Consider the following 23,684-nt stretch of genomic DNA (forward strand, 5'->3'; position numbering starts at 1 on the left):
ACCCGCTGGCTGTCCGGGGCTGTTTATTACAGAGGTTTCGGTCTGGCGGAATCCGTTTGACCTAGCCTACTGCTATTCACAACTGGCCTTGTAGGCCGTTCGCTATCCGCAACCTGCGACCCGCTTGGTCGCCTCCAGCTAGGCGTCCTCGGAACCATCTCACAAGTTCCTGGGACCAAGCGCTGTGCATAAGCCCGAGACCGATTTATAAAACCAATGTCTTTGGGAATTATCAGCTGACAATAATGCCAGAGAGTGTAAAGCTCCTAAGCTTTCCCTTTCTGTTTGGGGTTAACGACCTTGCTTGCGATCAGCTGTTCAATCGTTGAGCTCCCTTGTATCGCGTCAACTCTTTCTACTGAACTGCTAATCAGAACTCCTACAAGTTTCACAAACATGCGATCGAACCTAATTAAGCTCGGCTGGTCGTAACGTACACCGAGAGAAATCTTGCTGCATAAAATAGAATTTTGTATTTGACCCCAGCGGCTGACGTGTATATGTCGGCACGCCGATTTGAGAAAATGTAAGCAAAAGGTTTTAAATTGTAAGTTTTATATTTAAAAACAAATTTACAAACATAAAATTTAAAATAAACAACAATTAAATTGAATAAACAAGATAGATGTATATCGGCACCAAATAAAATCTTCTACAAAATTTCATAAAATGATTATGCCTGCACGCATAGTCTGATTCCCTCAAAAATAACTCGCTTTCCTTTTGAGACATAGTTTGGGCAAGAGCAAAAGAGAACGAAAAGTAAACGCAATGCAATGCAGCTGGAATTGCACTTGCATGACAAACACGAGCTATTGCCAGCTGTGGCCAGCGGATAGCTCCACGCTGTTCTCCAAACGTCTGACAATGTTCTCTATGTTGGCCGTCGGGCATAAGACACTTGCCATCATACGTGGCCTGCGCTTCCTTTCATATAAGAGAAGCACAGTAATCCTAGGCGGATGAATAATAATAGCTTATGCCTACTTTGTTTTGTTCTGCAAACTTACGCTTTAGAGATCACCCGAGGCCATGGGTTTCCTTGTGAAAGTGAATCCCCATGTACGTCTATGCGTTTGATCTCCAACGCTTTGGGCTGCTAGTCTGTAGGGTATACAAAAGTTGGTTTGTGTCGTTTTCTAAGTTCCTCAAAGTGGTCGGTTAACCAAATTACTGATAATTAGTTCTTCCGTCTTCCTGTTCTTTCACAACTAAAAAAAAAAACGAACAAAAAATAATGGTTTGCTGAATATCAGCAGCAACTTGAAATAGATAATCCTACTGACTGCACCAGAATTGGATTGAATATTCCGCCGCTTGACTTTTGGCCAAGCCGGAATTAATTAATTAAACTGAATCCGATCTAATTTATTGGTGTATATGAGTCACATAATGTTTATGTGGCCCTTGAAGTTGGGCGCCAAGACTTCTCATCATTATTATTGGAATTAAATAATTATAAATGTAACGAGTCGCTACATTCAAATTAAAGTCACGCGGAGGTGGTACCGTGGAGGTCAAGCGCACTCGGGTATACTGGCTGGCTGCTTGTCGGCTGTGGGTGTAAATGCTTAACCCCCATGATGTGCCTATTTTTAATGGTAATCGAAATCTAATTTTGCGTGCTGGACAAGCTAAGCTCGGAAATGAGCACCAACGTATTAAATCAAAAGGAAAGTCCAAAATTCCCCCGATACCCTAGCCGAGTCTCAAATTCACCTCGTTAGATGTCCCCGAGGTTCCTTAATGCCCACCCATCCATTGGCCGTTCTCTCCCATACGTCCGAACGACCCCATCAAATACGAGCTACCCTAATCATCCTTGCTGCGGCAACAGACTGCTAAACTAGCACATTACAAAGGTTTTATTACCAGCTAAAAAAGTAAATAAGGCGAACACATATCTTAGATCTAAACATGCCGGGTTATTAGCTATTTCTTCGTTGTGGCGGAAATTCAATTTAAATTTAAATTACAACTTTATTTGAATAATAATGCAAGGGGTACGAAATAAATAACTAAAATACAACTTTCAATAAAAAATCGGAAGGAGAGAACTTGACATAACGATCTGCCTGATTGCAGGCCAATTAGATTTTTTTCTCTTTTCCTTACCGCTTTGAGTTTTCTCCTGATCTTTCAAATGCAAAAATTAAGGCACTCACCGCTTGCAGGAACATCCATCGATGAAAGCGCTTTCGCCGATTCGTTTGCGGCTAGCTGGATAATAATAAAGAAATGCGAACCAAAACTCAAAACGATTTAACAGTCCACGACCAGAATGCGCCTCTTAAAAAAAAAACCGAATGACGTCTCTGCCTTCTTGCACGACCTTAAATTGCTTCGTCATCAATCAATAAACGAACTTTTTTATCTTAAACATTTCACTTAAACTAACGTATTACATAATAATTTTTCTTAAACAATTTTTCATTCTTTTGGAGGTTATGTCCGAATGTAACCGGTCGCAAACTCTGTCATTAATGTTTCAATCGGGCGGGGTCACAAAACTGATGGAGGGCTTAATTTTTCCGATTTCCCCTTTTGAATTTTATCTTAAATTTCCGGCATTTACGCCGAGGTTCCGCGATGGACCGACGTCTTACAGCGCGATCAAACAACTGCCCTTTCTCTCTCACTCAAACGAAGAACGATCCACAAGCAAAGGCTTTTGATTTGTAACTTAGCAAACAAAAATGGTTATATGGGTCGGGTCTTATTCCATCGCCCAAAGGCGATGCTGTTGGCGGGGCCCTGAGCTGAGACTCTTTTCCGCTTCTCGACTTAGTTTTTCCAGCAGCTTGACAGACTCAAAATATAATCGGGGATGACCTCTACAGATTTCGCTCGAATACACGACGGCCGCGCAGGAACCTTTTGTGGACGGCCGGTAGCGTCCGAATAAACTCAACGTTACTCACTAGACTTCGAACATTCCGATCTCTGCTACAACTCACCCTAATCCATAGTTAATTTCCTGATTATATTTCCCCTTTTTTTTCCGGTGGCCCAGAAAGTTGAACAGGCTGACCTAAGTCACTTGCGCTAAACTTTGCGGATTAAACACTTGTAGAGAAACTTTCACCTCTGATCGCCTAGGCTGCTAAAACGGCTGCCGACTCTGATGCCGAAATTCGGGCGGTAACCCAAACCCCGGAGTATGAGGTGAAAAACTGACATTTGCCCATGTTGCTCTCACTTATTTCGAAAACTGCTACAGAACATTTCTTCGCACGAATGCTAGATGGCGCTACCCCTGTGTCTCTAAGAACCACAGTTGGAGCCACTTCTGCTAAAGCAAGCGCTACATACATTTATGAATATTAAATTTTCCATCAACCTTTTCATTGACGATATCATCCTGAAGAGAGGTTGTTCAGATGGTTGTTGAGGTTTTTGGACTTGGTACAGTTGTTACACGTTGTATTTAGCTGTATTTTATGGTTACTAGTTGTTTTAGCTGGTTAATATCTGTTATTAGATGGTAACTATCTGTTTAGTAGCTGTTTACCAGTTGTTATGAGGTGGTCACCAGCTGTTATGAGCTGTTATAGTTTTTAGTTAAGAATGATCAAAGATTCTTGTCCTCTAGACGACGTTTGATGTGAAGTAAAAACTTAGACTGTGAATTTGAACGCGTGCAGGTCCACTTTTTATTTTATACAGAGTTCACACATACACGTCCCCATATATTGATTTTCAAATTAACCATTTAAATATACCGGTTTTGACTCCACATCTTCTACGAAAGAAAGTAGAAAAGCGAGGCACAGGTGTCCACAGTTGTATGTATCAAAGTCTTGAACTCTATCGTAATTGTACTGTATTCTATATTCCAAGTTTTTTACAACTTCTCAAGGTGGCTGAAGATTCCCAAAACTATCGAAATAATGTATGTTACGGGTATCGTTACTCGTAAAGTAAAAGGGTATACTAGATTCGTCGGAAAGTATGTAACAGGCAGAAGGAAGCGTTTCCGACCCCATAAAGTATATATATTCTTGATCAGGATCACTAGCGGAGTCGATCTAGCCATGTCCGTCTGTCGGGATGAACACTGAGATCTCGGAAACTATAAGAGCTAGGCTATTGAGATTTGGCGTGCAGATTCCTGAGCTTCTTACGCAGCGCAAGTTTGATTCAGCAGAGTGCCACGCCCACTCTAACGCCCACAAGCCGCCCAAAACTGTGGCACCTACAGCTTTAATGCTAGAATTAAAATTTTAACTGAAATGTATTGTTCTCATCAATACCTATCGATTGACCCAAAAAAAGTTTGTCACGCCCACTTTAACGCCCACAAACCGTTCACAAGCTTCAAAAAATAGTAAATATAGACGTGGATATTTCGGAAACTATCAAAGATAGAGAATTGGGATTTTAGATTGAGATTTGGGATTTTTGAGATTTGTACGCAGCGCAAGTTTGTTATGCGAATATGCCACGCCCACTCTAACGCCCAAAAACCGCCCAAGCCTGTGGCGCCCACAATTTTCACGCTAGATAATAAAATTTTAACTGAAATGTATCGGTCTCGTCTATACCTATCGATTGATCCAAAAAAAATTGCCACGCCCATAACGCTTAAGTCTGTCTACCGCCGGTAGGTGCCGCATATTAATCTCGCTTCGCTGCTTGCATATCTCCATTTCCCTTTGGTCCCTTTAGCTGAGTAACGGGTATCTAATAGTCGAGGTACTCGACTATAACGTTCTTCCTTGTTCTACCCCTGCAGAGTGTATATTGATTTCAGTCGGAAGCTTGCAACGCAGTGAAGGAGGCGTTCCCGACCCCATACAGTATATATATTCTTGATCAGCATGACTAGACGAGTTCATCTAGCCATGTCCGTCTGTCCGTCCGTTTCTACGCAAAAGCTATTTAAAGCTATCGGGCTGAAACTTTCCCAAAAGTCGTATTTTTTTTGTAGGTAGTATATAAGTCGGAACCAGCCGGATCGGACAACTATATCTTATAGCTCCCATAGGAATAATCGGAAAAAAATTATTTTTTAATTATATCTATGGTGTTTTTTAACATTTAACCTCCTAAGCTTGGAAATAACATTTTTTAATTAGTATTGAATTTAGAATTAAATTTTATCAAAATCGGACTACTATATCATATAGCTGCCATAGGAACGATCGGAAAATTGGTGGAAAAATAATATGAAACAAATTATAGCTTCGGTGTTTTTTAACATATAACCTCCTACGCTTGAAAATAACATTTTTTAATAAGTTCTGAATTTCGGATTTAATTTTATCAAAATCGGATGACTATATCATATAGCTGCCATAGGAACGATCGAAAAATTGGTGGGAAAATAATATGAAACAAATTATAGCTTCGGTGTTTTTTGGACATATTATCTTATACTAATGGGAAAATCATTTTTTGTATTTTTAAATTTAATAATTATAACTGCAAGGGTATACAAACTTCGGCTTGCCAAAGTTAACTTCCTTTCTTGTTTTTATTTTTATTATATGCAACCCAATGTGTACCAATTGATCGTGATTTATCTAGGCTTACTATACCACACTCCCGAATTTTTGGTGCTTCTGGGAGAAGATCTCTCATAAACACCCCTCTAAAATGTGGGATATATTTCTTAGCAAAATGTGTAATGTCGATATTTGATAGTGTTCTATTGGGTAGCAGAGAAATTAGTTTTTTCGCTTCTTAATTCCTTTCCCCTTACTATAGGGCTTAAGAAAGAATCCATAACCCTTTCTATAGGGCTTGAGATATAATCCTTCTCCTACAGCAACACTTTCAATTTTCCTGTTGTAACGATTCTTTCCTCCATATCTTCTTTAGCCATTCTCACATTGTTAATTGATTTTGCAATTGCTGCACTACCACTTGCTAAACTACCAAGAGCGCTGAGGGCTGTCAAGATCGGCACGATTGGTAGAAAACCTCCAATTTTTGGTACATTAATTACACGAGGTACTTAGACATTTTTCTTAGAACCCATTGATTGAAGAATTGATTTACGTGCAACTTTAATTGCACTCATAATGTCTAATGGTTTTTTTTTTTAAATGTCTTAGTAGCAACATTAATAACAATCGAAAGGTTTGTCTTTTTTATTTTATTCTTCATTATCTTTTTCCTCCCTTTCTTTCCCGTTTTATTCAATCCCATACAAAATTTCTTCTTGGCCTTCATTATATGCTGCTGCTTTTTGCCAAGACTGCTATCTGGTGCCTTGGCACGCGACCAGGTCAATTAATATGGAGTCTGCCCTATGTCGTTCAATCAATGCCTTGTTTTGAGAATATGCAATATCGTGTTCTTTGCAAGCTTCATCCAGGCGTTTCCGTAACTTTGTACCCGGTCCACACAAATTATATCCCGGAATATGAGCTTCAAACGGTAATGTATTGATTAGCTTATCGACAAGACCGCCAACGTGTTTACAATTAAAAATATGACTGAAGTAATTATAAAATTGTTTCCCCATTCTATGGATGTTTAATCAGCAAATAGTTATTATTGAATGAAAAACATAAGATTGAAAAATGCGTTGAATAAGCCAAAAACAAAACATTGTAGTTAGAAATATTAATGATGAAAACGAGAAAAATCTACCGCCACGACCTAGTGCTCTCTTACCGAACTCAATAAGGGCTCTAATTGTTGGGCCTTCGAATTGTGGTATAACTAATATTATGGAAGTTTAATAGAGACTCCCAATGGATTAAAGTATAGTTTAATAAGGAAAGATCGGTTGGACAACTGTTTGGTTTCTATAAAAAACTACTACAAACACATCCTACAACAAGGAAGAACGCTATAGTCGAGTACCTCGACTATCAGATACCCGTTACTCAGCTAAAGGGACCAAAGGAAAATGGAGATATGCAAGCAGCAAATGCGCCACCTACCGGCGGTAGACAGATTTAAGCGTTGTGGGCGTTAGAGTGGGCGTGGAAAAGTTTTTTTTAAATCAATCGATAGGTATTGACGAGACCAATACATTTCAGTTTAAATTTTTTATCTACCATGAAAATTGTGGGCGCCACTGACTTGGGCGGTTTGTGGGCGTTGGAGTGGGCGTGGCATATTCGCGTAATAAACTTGCGCTGCGCTCAAGCCTACGGAATCTAAATCTGAAATCTCGTTTCTCTATCTTTGATATTTTGCGAGATATCCGCGTTCATATTTACGATTTTTTGAAGTTTGTGGGCGGTTTGTGGGCGTTAAAGTGGGCGTGCAAACTTTTTTTAGGTCAGTCGGTAGGTATTGATGAGAACAATACATTTCAGTTAAATTTTTTGTTCTAGCATCAAAACTGTAGGAGCCACAGTTTTGGGCGGTTTGTGGGCGTTAGAGTGGGCGTGGCACTCTTTTGAAACAAACTTGCGCTGCGCAGGAATCTCAGGAATCTGCATGCCTAATCCCAGTATTGTAGCTCTTATAGTTTCCAAGATCTCAGCGTTCATACGGACAGACGGACAGACGGGCAGACGGACAGACGGACAGACGGACAGACGGACAGACGGACAGACGGACAGACGGACATGGCTAGATCGACTCGGCTAGTGATCCTGATCAAGAATATATATACTTTATGGGGTCGGAAACGCTTCCTTCTGCCTGTTACATACTTTCCGACGAATCTAGTATACCCTTTTACTCTACGAGTAACGGGTATAAAAATGTATCGATCAGATGAGAAAGTGAACATATTAAAAATTAATACGATTCGTTTGGAATGTAATATAATCAGCAATTCATATGTAGATAATACACCAAATCACGCGTCACATGAGCTTGGCATTAATGTTCCGCCTGGGTATAAAATGACAGTGACACCACTTAACCTTATTTATTTACCAATCAACTGTGACGAAATAATCACACTATCTATACTCACAGTTGATCAAAGCAGTGATTTGGTGAATTTACGTGGTGAAAACGTTTCGATTCGCATGCATATACGGTTGATAGAATGTTTATTTATAACAAAAGACCTAGCTTAAGTCCTCAGCCGAGCATTAATAATTGTAAGACTATAGAAGGAGGATGAACAGTAGAAAGAAGCACACTTACTTTTAAAAATAAACTATTTTTAAAGTCGATATGATTGAAGTTTCGAGTATAATATAAAAGGCCGAAAGGAAAACAATGAACGAAATTTTAAATCTTCGCTATAGGGTTTATTCAGATAAGAGTATTTCGAAGAAAGAGTTTCATACTTATTCATCATATAATCAAACATTTAAGCCAAACGAGGAAATTCAAATTACTATCCAAAATCAAGACTTGTACGTGCTTCCTCACGAAAGTTACCTTAATTTTCAAAGAATTATTAGAAAAGATTCAACGAATGGACCGACCACTGATAATGTTACCACTTTTTTTTAATAATTGTATTGCTTACTTTTAGGATGAAATTAAGTTCGAAAAAATGGATGTGAGATTGATCGAGCATAGTTTGTCGGTATTTTTATTTTATTTATTTGTTTATATCCTAGCGCTACAAGTGCACACTTATAATTATCGCGCTAGTCACATTGAGTTGATATTTTATATTATTATTATTTTTAAATCATTTAAACAATTTCTCTCGCTCTCTTAATTAATATTAATGACTAACATCAAATTTTCTTAGTTACTATTATTATTGTTTTTAATATATTTTTTTATTTTTTTTTATTTTATTTCATTTCATTTAATTTTTATACTTATGTGTACTGGTATTTTAAAAGATCTTTAACTTTATTGTAAAATTGAGTTGCGCTCCTAATTGTTTTGTATTGGTGCGGTAGATTGTTCCATAACTGGATACCATTTATTAAAAATTGCCTTCTGGAACACAGTGTTTGTATTCGAGGGCATATGTAATTTTTGGTTCTTACAGATGTGGCTGGGGTAAGTTTATTGAAAAGATATTTTGGTTCTCCACTCGTCACTATTTTGTGAAAGAAGATTAAAATTCTGAGATCGATCCAGGATGTCAAGTTAAGGTCAAGTATTTTATATGTCAGTTCTGATACATGGTCAAAACGTCTTAAGTTAAACACATAACGGACAATTGAATTGAAAGCTACAGTTAATGTGCGCAAATCCCGCGCATCACAATTTCCAAAAATTTCTATGCCGTAAAAGAGAGTGGGCAGGAGGATAACTTTGGCGATTAATAGTCTAACTTCCTCAGTTAGGAACGATTTAGAGAATGAAAATTTTCTTAACAGAGCATAGGTACGCCCTGTCGCTTTGACTATATGGTTGCTCCATGATAAAGTATTGTTAAATGTTATCCCTAGATTAACTGCATTCACTTCATAGCTTATCGGCGTATGGTTCATATATAATTTTTGGAGTGAAAGTGTTGAAAGTTGATTTTTAGCAATTACCAAGCACTTTGATTTTTTAGGATTTATACCCAAGCCATTTTCCTTTGCCCATTTTTCAATTAGCCACAACATTTTATTACTTATACGAACACAGGCATGTATTTCAGTTACAGGTCTACTAACATATATTTGGACATCATCAGCATATAAATGTACTTCACACTCAGACAGGATACTAGGGAGATCATTGACATATATAGAAAACAATAAAGGGCCTAGCACAGATCCCTGTGGCACTCCCCTGGATAAATTCCGGAGAGAAGAAACTTGCGTCCCAGAGACGACAGCTTGATATCTATTCGTTAAGTACGACCTAATAAGCTTCGTCGCATTAGTTGAGAAATTAAAAATATTCCTAAGCTTGGTACAGAGAATGTTATGATTCACAGAATCAAAAGCCTTACTGTGGTCAAGTAGCGTCAAAAACGTTACGCAGTTACTGTCCAGTTTTTGTCTTATATCCTCAACAATATTAGTGATTGCAGTAATACAACTCCTTTTCTTACGGAATCCAGATTGTCTTTCATCAAGTAGAGAATTATTAGCTAAGTATAGTTGAATCTGTGAGGACATAAGGTTTTCAAAGACTTTTGATAGAAAAGGTAATATTGAAATAGGTCTATAGTCATTGTTTAGCTTAGGAATTGGGAAAATTTTGGCGTTTTTCCATATTGTCGGAAATGAAGACGTTGTAATAGCCGTGTTAAAAATATATGTAACATGGGGCAACATTAAGGGGAGCAAAAGCTTAACAAATTTGGGACTCATATTATCGAGACCAACAGCATCGGACTTGACATGCAGAATACTAGCTAGGACATCACTTTGGCTTATACATATAAAGCAAAAACTATTATCACAGAGGGGTTGAGTATTCAGGTACGGATTGCATGTTGCTTCAGGTACATCAATTTCCAAAAACTTTTTGTTTAACAATTCGACATCCACCTCAGACTCTGTCTGTTGCTTACATTTTCCAAAACCTAACCGTTTTAGTTTGTTCCATCTGTTTTTTGAGTTAACACAGTTATTAAATTGTATGTTATAATGCTCTTTTCTTGCAGATTTTATCTTTTTGTTTACTTTTACCCTAGCCTCTTTGTATTGTTTTCGAAATTCATCAGTTTTGTATCGCTTCCACCGGAGGTAAGCTACATCTCGCTGACGGGTTAGGTTTTTGATTTCACTACTGAACCATGGATTTTGCATTGGCTTAATCACCTTGGTCCTTAGGGGCACAAACTTGTTGAACAAATACTGGACATTGTTGGTTAAAACCTCTAATTGACAATCTACATGACGAAGGTGGTAAATACGTGACCAGTCACAACACAAAAATTCCGTTTTTAATTCATTATAGTTTATATTTTTATAATCTTTATACGTAAAAGAATTAATTTTGCTGTCAAAGGTCAAGTCGTATGTTAAAAATATTAAGTCATGTCTGGAGAAGGCTGGTACAGAAACCTGGTCATAATGTATGATTTTGCTAGGGTCATTGATAAGAAATAAGTCAAGTAATGTATCACAGTGGCTGCTATAGTGCGTGGGGATCGTTTCGTTTACGGAAAACAAACCTAGGGATTTAAAGTTATCTACGAGATGGCTTTCTGACAATAGGTTGCTGTTAAAATCTCCTGCCAATATGATGTCAGTGTATTCCAACGAAATGTCTGAAACAACATGAAGTAATGACCCGTAGTCAATTGTCCGATTCGGTCTATAAATGCAACCTAGAAGGGTTCTTCCATGGAATTTATTGGGAAGTTCTAATAGAATGTATTCAATAGTACTGTCACTTGGCTGTTTAAGTACCACCTTGCATTTCAGCTTCACATTCACGTATATAGCCACACCTCCTGCATGTCCAGTACGATCGGACCGATAAACATTGAAGCCTTCACCAACAATAGACGAATCACATAGATCATTTACAAACCACGTCTCAGACACACATATCACATCGACATTAGACTGAGTGAAAAGGAATCTAAACTCATCAATCTTCTTTAGCAAACTTTGTGCATTTAAGTGAACGATTTTGAGACCATTTTTATAACTACTTATAGTTTTTATCATGGCACTAGCTATGGAACAAACTTCCTCATCCTGCATTGTTGTTATCAATGATTATTAGGGGCGCAATCTCAATATTCAATGCGTATCTTATACATTTCTTAAAGTAAACTAGTTTTAAACCTATCTTAATTAAGAGGATACGATTTATACGCTTAAGAACGAAAGCTATCAGCTTCAGGTCCAGCCGAAGCATTAGTGAGAGATGTAGAAAGCGGATCGGGCGAATGATTAATGGACGAAAGTTCCTCCATACTGTTGATATAACTACCAACTTAAAAAATGTTGTATCTCTAGATAATCTTTAAAGTCAAAATCTATTAAATTCGGAGCAGTGGAGACGAAATTTCTACGGAACTCACTACAACTTTTCCTTACCATTACAAAATTTGCCTGGACTTGCAGAGGACTGTAAAAAGTTTTGTTAAATTGTAAACATGAACTAGTGTTGATGCTAACTAAGAATCTTGGAGATGTGTTTGAACAAAACAGAAATGATCAAACTTTTAAGCGGAAATTACGAATATAGCCTGGGAAATTCCCCATGGAACTCCGAGCGATTTTGCAAATTAAGATGTACGACATTATTAAAAGTGGTGTAAACCTACCAGGCGCATTCCGGAGTTGGGATTCATATGTTAACCCTAAATTGGAGTATTCCAGCCTACACATCTGGTATGTAAAATTGTGTGGCTAACCGTGAAAGACCACGATTCGCAATAATTGGATTTACACAAAATGGATAGCTTATCACAAATAATTTATCAAACTTGAAAGTTCACTTGAATTCTGAATCATCCCATATAATCTGAAAGGCTATTTTAGTAAGAATCAGTATGAAATGTGTACAAGATTTCAATCTAGCTACTATAATCGTGAATCACAGCCATTTTCGACCCCAAATGATTTTAAATTGAAGGCCCCTATTATTATGGTTGATCTTTCATATCAAAACGAATCAGTGAAAACTGGTCCTGTTGATGTGAGAATTTCAATAGAACTGAAGACACCAAGTCATGAAAATACCCAAGCTTACTGTCTCCTCATACATGACCATTTAGTTGAATATAACCCATTTAACGGACTAGTACAACGAGTTGTTTAACATTAGAAAAATGTTGAAAGATACTGTATCGATTGATGTTCAAGGTTTCTTTGATAATAATAATAATTTTATTCTAAAGGAAATTGGAATTGTATTCGAAAAAGATCCAAACTTGAATAATAGTTTTTTAATAGAACCACCATATGATTTTACTTTGCTAAATACAAAATCTCGAAAGACTGCAATTTGGTTAACCAATACACATCACGAAATTTTTTGGAACGATGGAGAAAACAGTTTTTCACAAACTCGAAAGTATCTAAGGACAATTACAAGCGGAAAACATATTATTTGTAGGGTGTGAAAAAGAAACGATTTCTACAGACGATTTTTGGGAGTCGTCAGCTCATTAATATCGAGGAAATGGGCTGTCCGTCATTAAACAGGTTTAGAGGAAACCGGTTTCCCTATTGTGAAACACACATTAAGGGCGGGGTTTGTGCTCTTAACAATGCATACATTATTTTGACATTTTTTAAAAGTAGCTCGCCGGAATGAAAGCTGAAAATTAATTTCAATGTATAATAAAACATGTTCGCAATACCAAAATAAATGAATAAATATGCCTTTTCTTCTGACTTTTTATTTCGAGTTAAAATTACAGGTACGGAGAATGGAAAATATTTCCTTGACTGAGATATGTCGGCTACTTGCGAGTTGTTGCTCGGTCGTGATTTCAACCCTTATTATGGGACGTATTAGAGCTAGCAGTCAGCCGTGAGGTCGTTAGCGTGAGGCTCATGATCTTGTCAATGTATATTATTGTATATTATTCCCTCTATTTGGGTATAGATTTTTGGTCCTCTTTTGGGCTCTTGCCACCGAATATGCAGGTTAGGGAACTGACTAGTGATTCCCATATTCTAATTGATAGTCAAAGAATCCATTTGCAAGCTGTGATTGACAAATTTCCTTCTTTCGCGGTCTCTTGTCTAGGGAAAACAAGTCTTCTGTCGCATTCTACTGATGTGGGAGATGCGAAACACGTACAGCAAAGAGATTTTCCGATTTCGCAAGCGAACGAGAAATTGCTATATGAAGAGGTAGTCCTTAGTCTTCACCGGTCGTGTTGGTGCAGAAGCCAGGAAAGGTGCGTCTTTGTCTTGATAGCTGAAAAGTCAATGCAGTAACTAGAAAGGATGCATATTTTTTTGCCGCAAAGTCGTCTTCCCAAGGCGAACATAATTTTTAGCCCCGACCTTAAAGATGCCTATTGGCAAGTCCCCTTAGAGCCTCAGTCACGCGACAAAACTGCATTCACCATACCTGGTAAACCTTTATACCAGCATAAAGTAATGCCATTTGGGCTTACTAACGCTTCGCAAACGATGACTAGGCTGATTGATAAGATAATACCTGTCGAGCTTAGAAACGAAGTCTTTGTTTACTTGTGCGATTTGCTTATCGTCTCAGATAGTTTTGACAGTCACTTAAAGGTTCTGAGGTCTGAGCTTCAGGTTTGACATTGAATGTAGAAAAGAGCAATTTTTGTATGAGTAGTAGGGGAAGGTGTAGTGCACACGGACCCTGATAAAATTTCGGCCATGACGAAATTTTCAGTGCCCAAGACGCTGAAAGCTTTGAGGAGATTCCTTGGTATGGTCGGTTGGTACCGGAAATTTGCGTTTTGCGTTGCCCGGACTTTAGCAAGCCCTTTATATACATTGTGATGCCAGCAATACTGCAGTAGGGGGTGTTTTAGTTCAAAAGTCAGAGAATGGCGAAGAGTGTCCAATTGCCTTTGTTTCGAAGAAACTCAGTCGGCTCAGAGAAACTATTCGGTCACGGAGCAAGAGTGTTTATTTATTTATTTATTTATTTACTTATCGCCAATAGATAAATCCTTATCTAGCTACATATGATTACCTTAAATCTAATATTGAACATTAATTAAAAAATATTTCCTAAGGGCTTGCCTTAGCATATATTTCTTGGCCCCCCAACTGAATCTAATGCTAAAAGGCAGGGAATTAAACAATCTAAGAGCCCTTAGAAATGGCTCATTGCGTGCATAATAAGTCCTGACAACACGCTCCAGGAATGGATCCATGGTACGGAGATTCCTGGCAGGAACATTAAAATTAATGCATCCCAACAGGCAAGGACAATCAACATTTCCTACTATCAGATCATATCATCATAGCATATTGAACCCTAGAAAGGACAAAGGCAGAGTATACAGCCATCTGGAATACGGATCCTTAAATAATAATAATAATAACAAAGCCGAACATTGCATAAGCCTTTGCTAAAATAAAATTCAGGTGCTCGTTAAACAGACATTTGTCATCAAATAATACCCCCAGATCAACTATTTCATTCAAAACAGAGAGAGGGTGTCAATTGATCTGATAAGTGGATGGAATGGTTATAGGACGTTTCGCAACGAACGGAAACCATCTACCGATACTATCTAGGTCAGATTGAAGCAATATCGAAACCTTTACGGTACTGACAGTCCTATAAATCTTTAGATCACCCGCATAAAGAAGGAAGTTAGAAAAATGGATACAGGCACAAATGTCATTTATAAAAATTTGAAAATTATTCTTGAATTTAAAGTTTCCTGGTCTTACCAATCATCGGAATGTTCAATGTTGGAGGGAAAACAGGCAGCAAACAAATTAGCGATATCGGCCTCGGTGGAAGCAACAACATCACCGTACGACATTGTTGAAGGTATAGACGAATGTGATTTTTTTGAGTTAACAAAGCGCCAAAACGCCCAGGGTTGGCCTTCAAACTACCCTTCAGTTCTGCAGTAGGGACGCGGTGACATGGCTCAAGGCAAAAAGCTTTTTGTTTTTTTTTTTGTGCCTAAAACGCTGTGCCGCTGTTGACGTCAGCAGAGCAGTCGGTGCAGCGTAGAAGACTGCCTACGAAAACGATCGTGCAACAAAGAGAGGCAGACATTCGGAGATTTCCCTCTCTTTCCTGTCTTATAATCTGCCTGCATCCGTTATTTTTTTTTGCGTCTCTCCGTTTTGTTCGGCTAGCGACTAATTCGGCGGAAAAATTTTCGTGGAGCAGCGACATGTGAATGCCCTAATATATTAGAAGCATTGTTGTATATCGAAAAAAAACAACTAATATTGTTTTATAAAAGTAAACTATTTGATTATAGTAAATTGAATTTACTTATAATATTTGTTGTTATTATACATTTTTATTACAATATAATTTTTTAGTTACGTTATAGAAATTTAGTCCGTTAATATTGATTTAAGTATTTAAAACATTTTAGTATTAACATTTAAAAAAAAAATCGTATTGTATTTTTTACTCAAGAAGTCAAAAGTGCATTGATCTTAGTTTAAAGTACTTAAATTTTGAAGGTATTCAATGGGTTCCTTTAGCCGAAAGTGGATGACGAAATGTTTTGTGCCAAAAAAAATCCCGCAAAGGGTTTATACACAGCTATATAAGGTAAATATACAAATTAAAAAGTAAAACGCATTTTTTAATCATATGCCCACACATTTTTTCAGGAGCGTTGGCCAAGGACTCCAAAGACCCGGATAAATGTTTGAGAAAGGCGATGACGAACGTGAAAAACAAACTAACAAAACAGAATTACTAACAATAATTGTCCCATTATTGAAAATCTAAATAATACGATTTAATTAAAATGAATTAAAATGTAGTTAAAATTGTATGTATTAAAAGGTCTATATTTTCATAAGTGAAAACTTATGGAAAAATTCTGATTTTTACAAGTGATTTCACTTGGGACGTGTCACTTGCAAGTTATTTCACAAGTGAAAACTCATGGAAAAATTCTGATTTTCACAAGTGATTTCACTTGGGACTTGTCCCCTGCAAGTTATTTCACAAGTGAAAACTCATGGAAAAATTCTGATTTTCACAAGTGATTCACTTGGGACGTGTCACCGTCACGAGACAGGCCATACGAAAAATGAGTATAAGGAACAAGTGAAATCCCGTAGGACCGAAAAATTTTCATTTGAATTTTCACTTGTGAAAATGCGGACATCCCATACAATCTTCTATATGAAGCGTCATTTTTTCTTCACTTGTGCAAGAGGGCATGTCCCACGTGATTCCCAAGGTGATTCACAAGTGAAACTTTTTTTTTGGAACTAAAGGGCATGACCAACTTCACAAATGTATTGGTTATATAGAAATTTATTAAGGAACTTAAACTCACGTTTGTGCTGCCTATATCTTTCACCATCGGCTGGGTTATGTGTTTTAGAATATTTGTTGTAATATTTGTTTCTACGGTTTTTGTATTTTTGCAGTCCTTTAGTATACTAAGGAAGCCTGTAGGAACCCCGTACCTTGGAACGGACTATGCTGTCAAGAGTATTTCTAATCGTTGAAAGAATGGTTTTATAATTAGTTTCAATGTAAGGGTTCGATAGCAAGGCACCCAAGTTTAAGGATAGCAGGCAAACCCTTAGTGAACTTAAACTAGAGGCATCAAATATATATCTAGGATTAGAATCAATGAATGGCAGGAAGCTGTAAAATTCGATGTCTAAGCACAAGGGTTTGTGATGTACAACACAATTTGAAATCGTAAATTCAGCCGTTAGAATGAACAATATAATTAATGAAGAGTAAATCAAGAAGCTTATGCAAATCATTGAGAATATTATTAATTTGGGTGAGGCTCAATGACAATTATTTAATGTGAATGATGCACATTTCCAGGCACCATAGCAGATGCTTGTGGGTCCCACGTCTAGAAAACAGAGCTGAGGTTAAAGTCTTCTGCAACACATATGCCACCAGATTCCTCCAAGCTGGCATGGATGTTAGAGATGTTGTCTAGGTGAGCCTGGTAAGGCCCAAAATCACTGCCAGGTGGAACATAACAAGCCACAATCGATATCTTCCCGGATGAGCCAGACACCGACACCGCCAACTGGTCCAGAAGCGAGTCATCATTAAGGAGTCGAATTACAGTGCAACAGAATGTACGGCTAACAGCCACGATGACACCACCTCCTCTCTCGCTCTGCATTTTGTAGAAGTCTCTATCTTTACGAAAAACTTGGAATAATTTAGGATCGAAGAATTCATTCGAACTAAAGTTAGAATTTAGCCAAGTCTCAAGCAGTATGATAATGTCATAGTCACTGTTGGCAGTATTCATAAAGACAGACTGCGTTTTAGTTCTCATGCCGGATATATTTTGAAAGTATATTTTCAGGCCATTATTTCCTGAATGATGGCTGTTTGAGTTTACTGCAGACAAGCCCCTAGCAGGTTGCCAGTCAGCGCATATTATTGAAGAGGAATTCTCAACATCCAAATTAGATGTCGGCCTTGCATGATCATAAGTACTATTATGTACCTTGCGCAACGTATCCGTACGTATTGTTATAGGCAGGTTAAGATCGTCGTTCCAAGGAATAATAGTGCAGTCGAATTGGGAATACGTAAATGATTTTCTTACGGACTCATGCGTGTTCTGTGACTGCCTTCCAAAGAGCGCAGAAGAAAAGGCATCAATAGAGAGAGGCGGTGAAGAGCACAGTGAAGAGTGTATCCGACTACTCATATAAGACAGCGCTACCCCAAGAGACGCGCTGAGCTCATTAGTATCAGAATCCGAAGATAGCAGCATCCGATGTTGATTTAACTCCAGCGGCGAATATGTAGAGAACATATTTTCGATGAGCGCATTCCATCCTAATGTAAGGGCATGCGACGAAACGACATAAAGCGAAGAGGGAGCAAGTGTAGGCAGAGTGCGGAGAGCGATATCGTGAAAGGCAAACGGCGAATGCAGGAGCGCATAATGATGAACAGAGAGCGCCGATCCAGAGAGAGCGCAGTATGGAAGAGTAACTATTGTAAATTGCGAGCATAAGCAACGCAAAAGAAACATCAGAATCTGAAGCAGTCGCGATAAACTGTTGGATCTCTCCCTATGAATAAGATGGCCAAAATTCATTACTGAAAACCGTTTGGTAATACTGCTCCGGTACCCCAAGTTTAAAATTGATGAATGTCAACGTGTTAATATCCACGACTTTTTTAGTTAGAGAATTGCAAATAATTAAGTTTTCCTTAACGCTCAACTTATCTGCAACATATTTACACAGCGCCCCTGGTCGTGTGTTTTCTGGAAATTTTCCTATGCGCAGTAAACGTTTGCTTGGTAGAGCTTCGAATAGAACACAAGGAGGAGCCAAACCAATAATGTGCCTCTTCCCCTTGTTGTTGTTCTTGCGATTATTGTTGGGCTTCTTTTCCACCACTTTCGTTGATATAACGGGATCAAGATCGGAAGAAGGGTTAACCTGATCGGATGTTGATGCAACTGGCGCTGAGATAAGAGGCTTATCCACCCTTCGCTGATTGGATTTCAAGCTTGCCATAGTAGATTCCGGGAAGGCTTTCAGAAATTTTGCATTTAATGTTGAATAAAGACTTTTGAGTTCACAGATGTCATTCATAATTTCATCTGTTTTGGAATGCGAGTCATTGCTTACAACGCAACTGTCGTACTGCCACATAAGATTGGGAATGGTTGTTAAAAGTTTGATTGCATCTTCCGGCACATCGACGCAAGCGGTGTGGAACTTGCGGCGACAAAGAGAGGCACAACGAACCGCCTCAAAGCCGCGAAGCTGTGCAGCTGTGACTTCAGCTTTGCACTCCGCGCACGAATTAAAAGACATAGCAAAAAAATACGTCTGGTCGAGACGAGCGCAGTGGAAAGCTCAATGTTGTTCCTGATGCGTTATCGAGGGTCAACGAAGAAGAAATCGCTGTATTAGAGGCCAGCCAAGGGTTGCTTGTCGATTTAGAATCTTCCCAGTTCAAAGATCTGGACTATTTAGATCTGATTGAAAAGGTTAAAGCTAATGCCAGCAGTCTCCCTGACTTGAGAGCAACCGATGGTTTTGTGTTTCGGAGAACTGAGCACACATATGAGGAGCCGATCCATGATCATTTTTGTTGGAAATGATGGGTTCCCTCGGGTTTGGTGTCTGTAGCACTTAAAAATGCGGCTGAAGATCCATTAGCGTCGCATGGAGGCGTTCACAAAACATTGGAAAGGCGATATTATTATTGGCCAGGGTTGGTAAAAGATGTTAAAGAATACATAAGGTCATGCGAAACATGCAAAATGAATAATGACCCAAACCAAGCTTTGCGACCTCCAATGGGAAGGCCTTCAGAATCAGCGAGGTCCTTTAGATTTCCTAGGACCTTACCCAAGATCCAGAAGTGGTAACATTTGGATCTTTATTGTTCTAGATCATTACAGCAAATTTGTTTTTTAAAGGCGGTAAAGAAGCTGTCGACAGATGTAATTGTGAAATGCCTGCAGCATTTGCTGCGCCCTTAGATGAGCTATTCACTCGAGCTTAGGGACGTCCCCATACTATATGGTGTTTGGACAGCATTTTATATCGTCTGGGGCCACAAACAAACTGTTAAGAGCCCTCAGTTTGCTTGAGTTGGTCCGCAGCAAAGCTCTAGAGGTGATGAAAAAACAGTTCGAGAAGAATGAGGGAAAATACAATTTAAGGTCAAGGGAGGTGTTTTTCAACGAATGTCAAGAAGTTTATCGTAGAAATTTTAAGCAAAGCAATTTCACAGCTGGCTATAACACAAAGTTGGGACCAGCCTTCTTAAAGTCACGGGTGAGGAAAACGATTGGTCAAGCATGTTATGATCTCGAGGATCTGCAGGGACGGTATGTGGGGCGCTTTTATGCTAAAGACATAAAGCAGTAGGGTCAGGATGACAAGTATCATCCTTGAAGCGTCGACCCCAAGTCTGATCTTAAGGGGGGTATTTTTGAAACGCTTGTCGAAGATACAAGATGCTTTAGCAGCTCCATCTGTGGGTCAGATTACACCCAGCAAGGGCGCCATCTATGTCAGGCCTAGAAAGGGGTTATAGGTAGTCGGTGGGTCTAGGAGAGAGTAACAGTGGCAAATTGACATTTGCCCCTAGAAATTCACCTTGCCTCTCGACCGATGCAGTCTTTCCATTTTCGGCAGCGGCAGAGTACGGATATAGTTATACCATAGTTCAGTTCGCGTGTGACCTTTAGATTGCCGGAGCATAATTTTTATACCCTTGCAGAGGGTATATTGATTTCAGTCAGAAGTTTGCAACGCAGTGAAGGAGACGTTTCCGACCCCATAAAGTATATATATTCTTGATCAGCATCACTAGACGAGTCGATCTAGCCATGTCCGTCTGTCCGTCTGTCCGTCCGTTTCTACGCAAACTAGTCTCTCAGTTTTAAAGCTATCGGGCTGAAACTTTCCCAAAAGTCTTATATCTTTTGCAGGTAGTATATAAGTCGGAACCAGCCGGATCGGACAACTATATCTTATAGCTCCCATAGGAATAATCAAACAAAAAAATGAAAAAAAATTATATCTTTGGTGTTTTTTAGCATATAAACTCCTAAGCTTGGAAATAACAATTTTTAAATAATTTTGAATTTTGAATTAAATTTTATCGAAATCGGACGACTATATCATATAGCTGCCATAGGAACGATCGGAAAATTTGTGGAAAAATAATATGAGAAAAATTTTAGCTTCGGTGTTTTTCAACATATAACCTCCAACGCTTGGAAATAACATTTTTTAATTAGTTCTGAATTTCGAATTAAATTTTATCAAAATCGGACGACTATGTCATATAGCTGCCATAGGAACGATCGCAAAATTGGTAGGAAAATAATATGAAACAAATTATAGCTTCGGTGTTTTTTAACATATAACCTCCTACGCTTGGAAATAACATTTTATAATTAGTTCTGCGTTTCGAATTTAATTTTATCAAAATCGGACGACTATATCATATAGCTGCCATAGGAACGATCGGAAAATTGGTAGGAAAATAATATGAAACAAATTATAGATTCGGTGTTTTTTGACATATTATCTTATACTATTGGGAATATCATTTTTTGTGTTTTTAAATTTAATAATTATAGCTGCAAGGGTATATAAGCTTCGGCTTGCCGAAGCTAACTTCCTTTCTTGTTCTATTTGATTTGAGGTTGGATCGTGCCAAGACTGGTGAGTCAGTTAGGCAGTTTGCTTTAGCTAGGAATTGTTATAGGCGAACGGCTCGAAGAGATTCCCAAAAGTCCCCGAGAAGGCGCTGGCGAAGGAGAGACTGAACAGGAAGTTGATATTGGGCCAAGCGCAGCGAAGAAATTCGGCAGCCAAGCTGGAAAATCCGTGGCGTCAGCCTTTGGAAAGGCGTTTTTGAAATTGGAGCGGAGAAGTTTTACATACTTATTTTCAACCCAACCCAACCCAATCTTATCAAGCTAATTGTGACCCCGGAACCCATTGCAGTATAGTCCGAACATAAAAAGAGGAGAATTCTAATTGGGATATTCATAGCTTTAAAATTGCAAGATCCCGACCTACGGCAATAGAGCTTAAGTTAAGCCATAAAAGTAGCCGCTATCGAGTTCGAGGAGAAAGAAAGGCGGGGCTACTGTCAAGCGGAAGCTTTTAGTCTTTTGCACGCATGAAACCTCGCAAGTCGCCTTTGTCCGCCGCGAAAACAATTATCAAATAGAAATAATTAATTTGCGCCAAAGAAAAAGATTTTCAAACAAGTCGTCGACCTACAGCCCGTAGGCCTACAGCCACCACCCGCGAGTGTGTCGGCGGCAGAAACGTAGGTTAAGTGAAATAACTGTTAGAAGAGTTTTTTTGTTGTGCTTATGAATATGTGGGTGTGTTAGTGTATTGGGCAGCTAAAGGAATCAAATAAAAGGAAAGAAAAAAGGGCATTGGCCGAGTATGTGGAAACTCCGCGGTCGAAATTTTAATTAGCCCCGAGAGTCGGTTTTATTTTTTGCTGTGTCCGTTTGAGTATCTCTTCTTTTTGTCATTCCCTTCTTTCCCTCTTTTTTTCGCAGCCGCTCATCATCGTGAATATGTGGGTGTGTTAGTGTATTGGGCAGCTAAAGGAATCAAAGAAAAGAAAAGGAAAGAAAAAAGGGCATTGGCCGAGTATGTGGAAACTCCGCGGTCGAAATTTTAATTAGCCCCGAGAGTCGTTTTTGTTTTTTGCTGTGTCCGATTGAGTGTCTCTTCTTTTTGCCATTTCCTTCTTTCCCTCTTTTTTCGCAGTAAAAGGGTATACTAGATTCGTCGGAAAGTATGTAACAGGCAGAAGGAAGCGTTTCCGACCCCATAAAGTATATATATTCTTGATCAGGATCACAAGCCGAGTCGATCTAGCCATGTCCGTCTGTCCGTCTGTCCGTCAGTTCGTCTGTCCGTATGAACGCTGAGATCTCGGAAACTATAAGAGCTACAATACTGGGATTAGGCATGCAGATTCCTGAGATTCCTGCGCAGCGCATGTTTGTTTCAAAAGAGTTGAAGAGGGCGGACATGTCTCGTGCAATCTCCGAGAAAAGTGCAAGAAAGTTGATGAATTAAATGCAAACAAAAAACAAAAACTAAACTGATGAATTTTAAATAAGCGAAAAGACGCTAAAACAAAAAAGTATTTTGGCTTAAACTCACAAATTCAGTGTAATGACTTAAACAAGTGCATAATTATTTTATTGAAATAAATAATTGCCACGCTAAAAAAAATTAATGAGCAACGAACAAAATAAAGAGCAACTAAGCTCCGCGAGCCGAAGAGACGGTTACTTCTCGTATGTCTTAACGCGTGATAGCGAAGACCAAATAACGACCAAAGAGCACAATCTTGCTCACCATGCCTACTTACTGTTACTCCTACTCCGACGGCGTAGAGTTATCAGTGCAAAACACGCCCACCATCAATTTCGACCCCTGGCGGAAAAACTTCTGCATTCACACTAAATTTATCAGCAACAACTACAGCTACAGCACAAAACCAACAAAAACCACAGCTACGGCTATTATTTCGGAAACAACAAATCAAAACCAAAACAAAATTCAGCAAGCGCGCCCGGCCATATCGACCGGATTAAATCGCTACATCCATATCAAGGGTAAGCTTAGCCCGCAGAACACCGCGGTAGGTAAGGAATCAAAAATAAACCGTGTCCAAATAGACAATAACTTACCCGGTAGATCCAACAGTAATAGATTTGCTCTTTTAGCAGAAAATGAACCAAAACAGGCTCAAGAGACCCAACCGAAACCTAAGCCCCACTAATT

Source organism: Drosophila subpulchrella, unplaced genomic scaffold (assembly GCF_014743375.2).
Source record: "Drosophila subpulchrella strain 33 F10 #4 breed RU33 unplaced genomic scaffold, RU_Dsub_v1.1 Primary Assembly Seq64, whole genome shotgun sequence".
NCBI classification, from domain to species: Eukaryota; Metazoa; Arthropoda; class Insecta; order Diptera; family Drosophilidae; genus Drosophila; species Drosophila subpulchrella.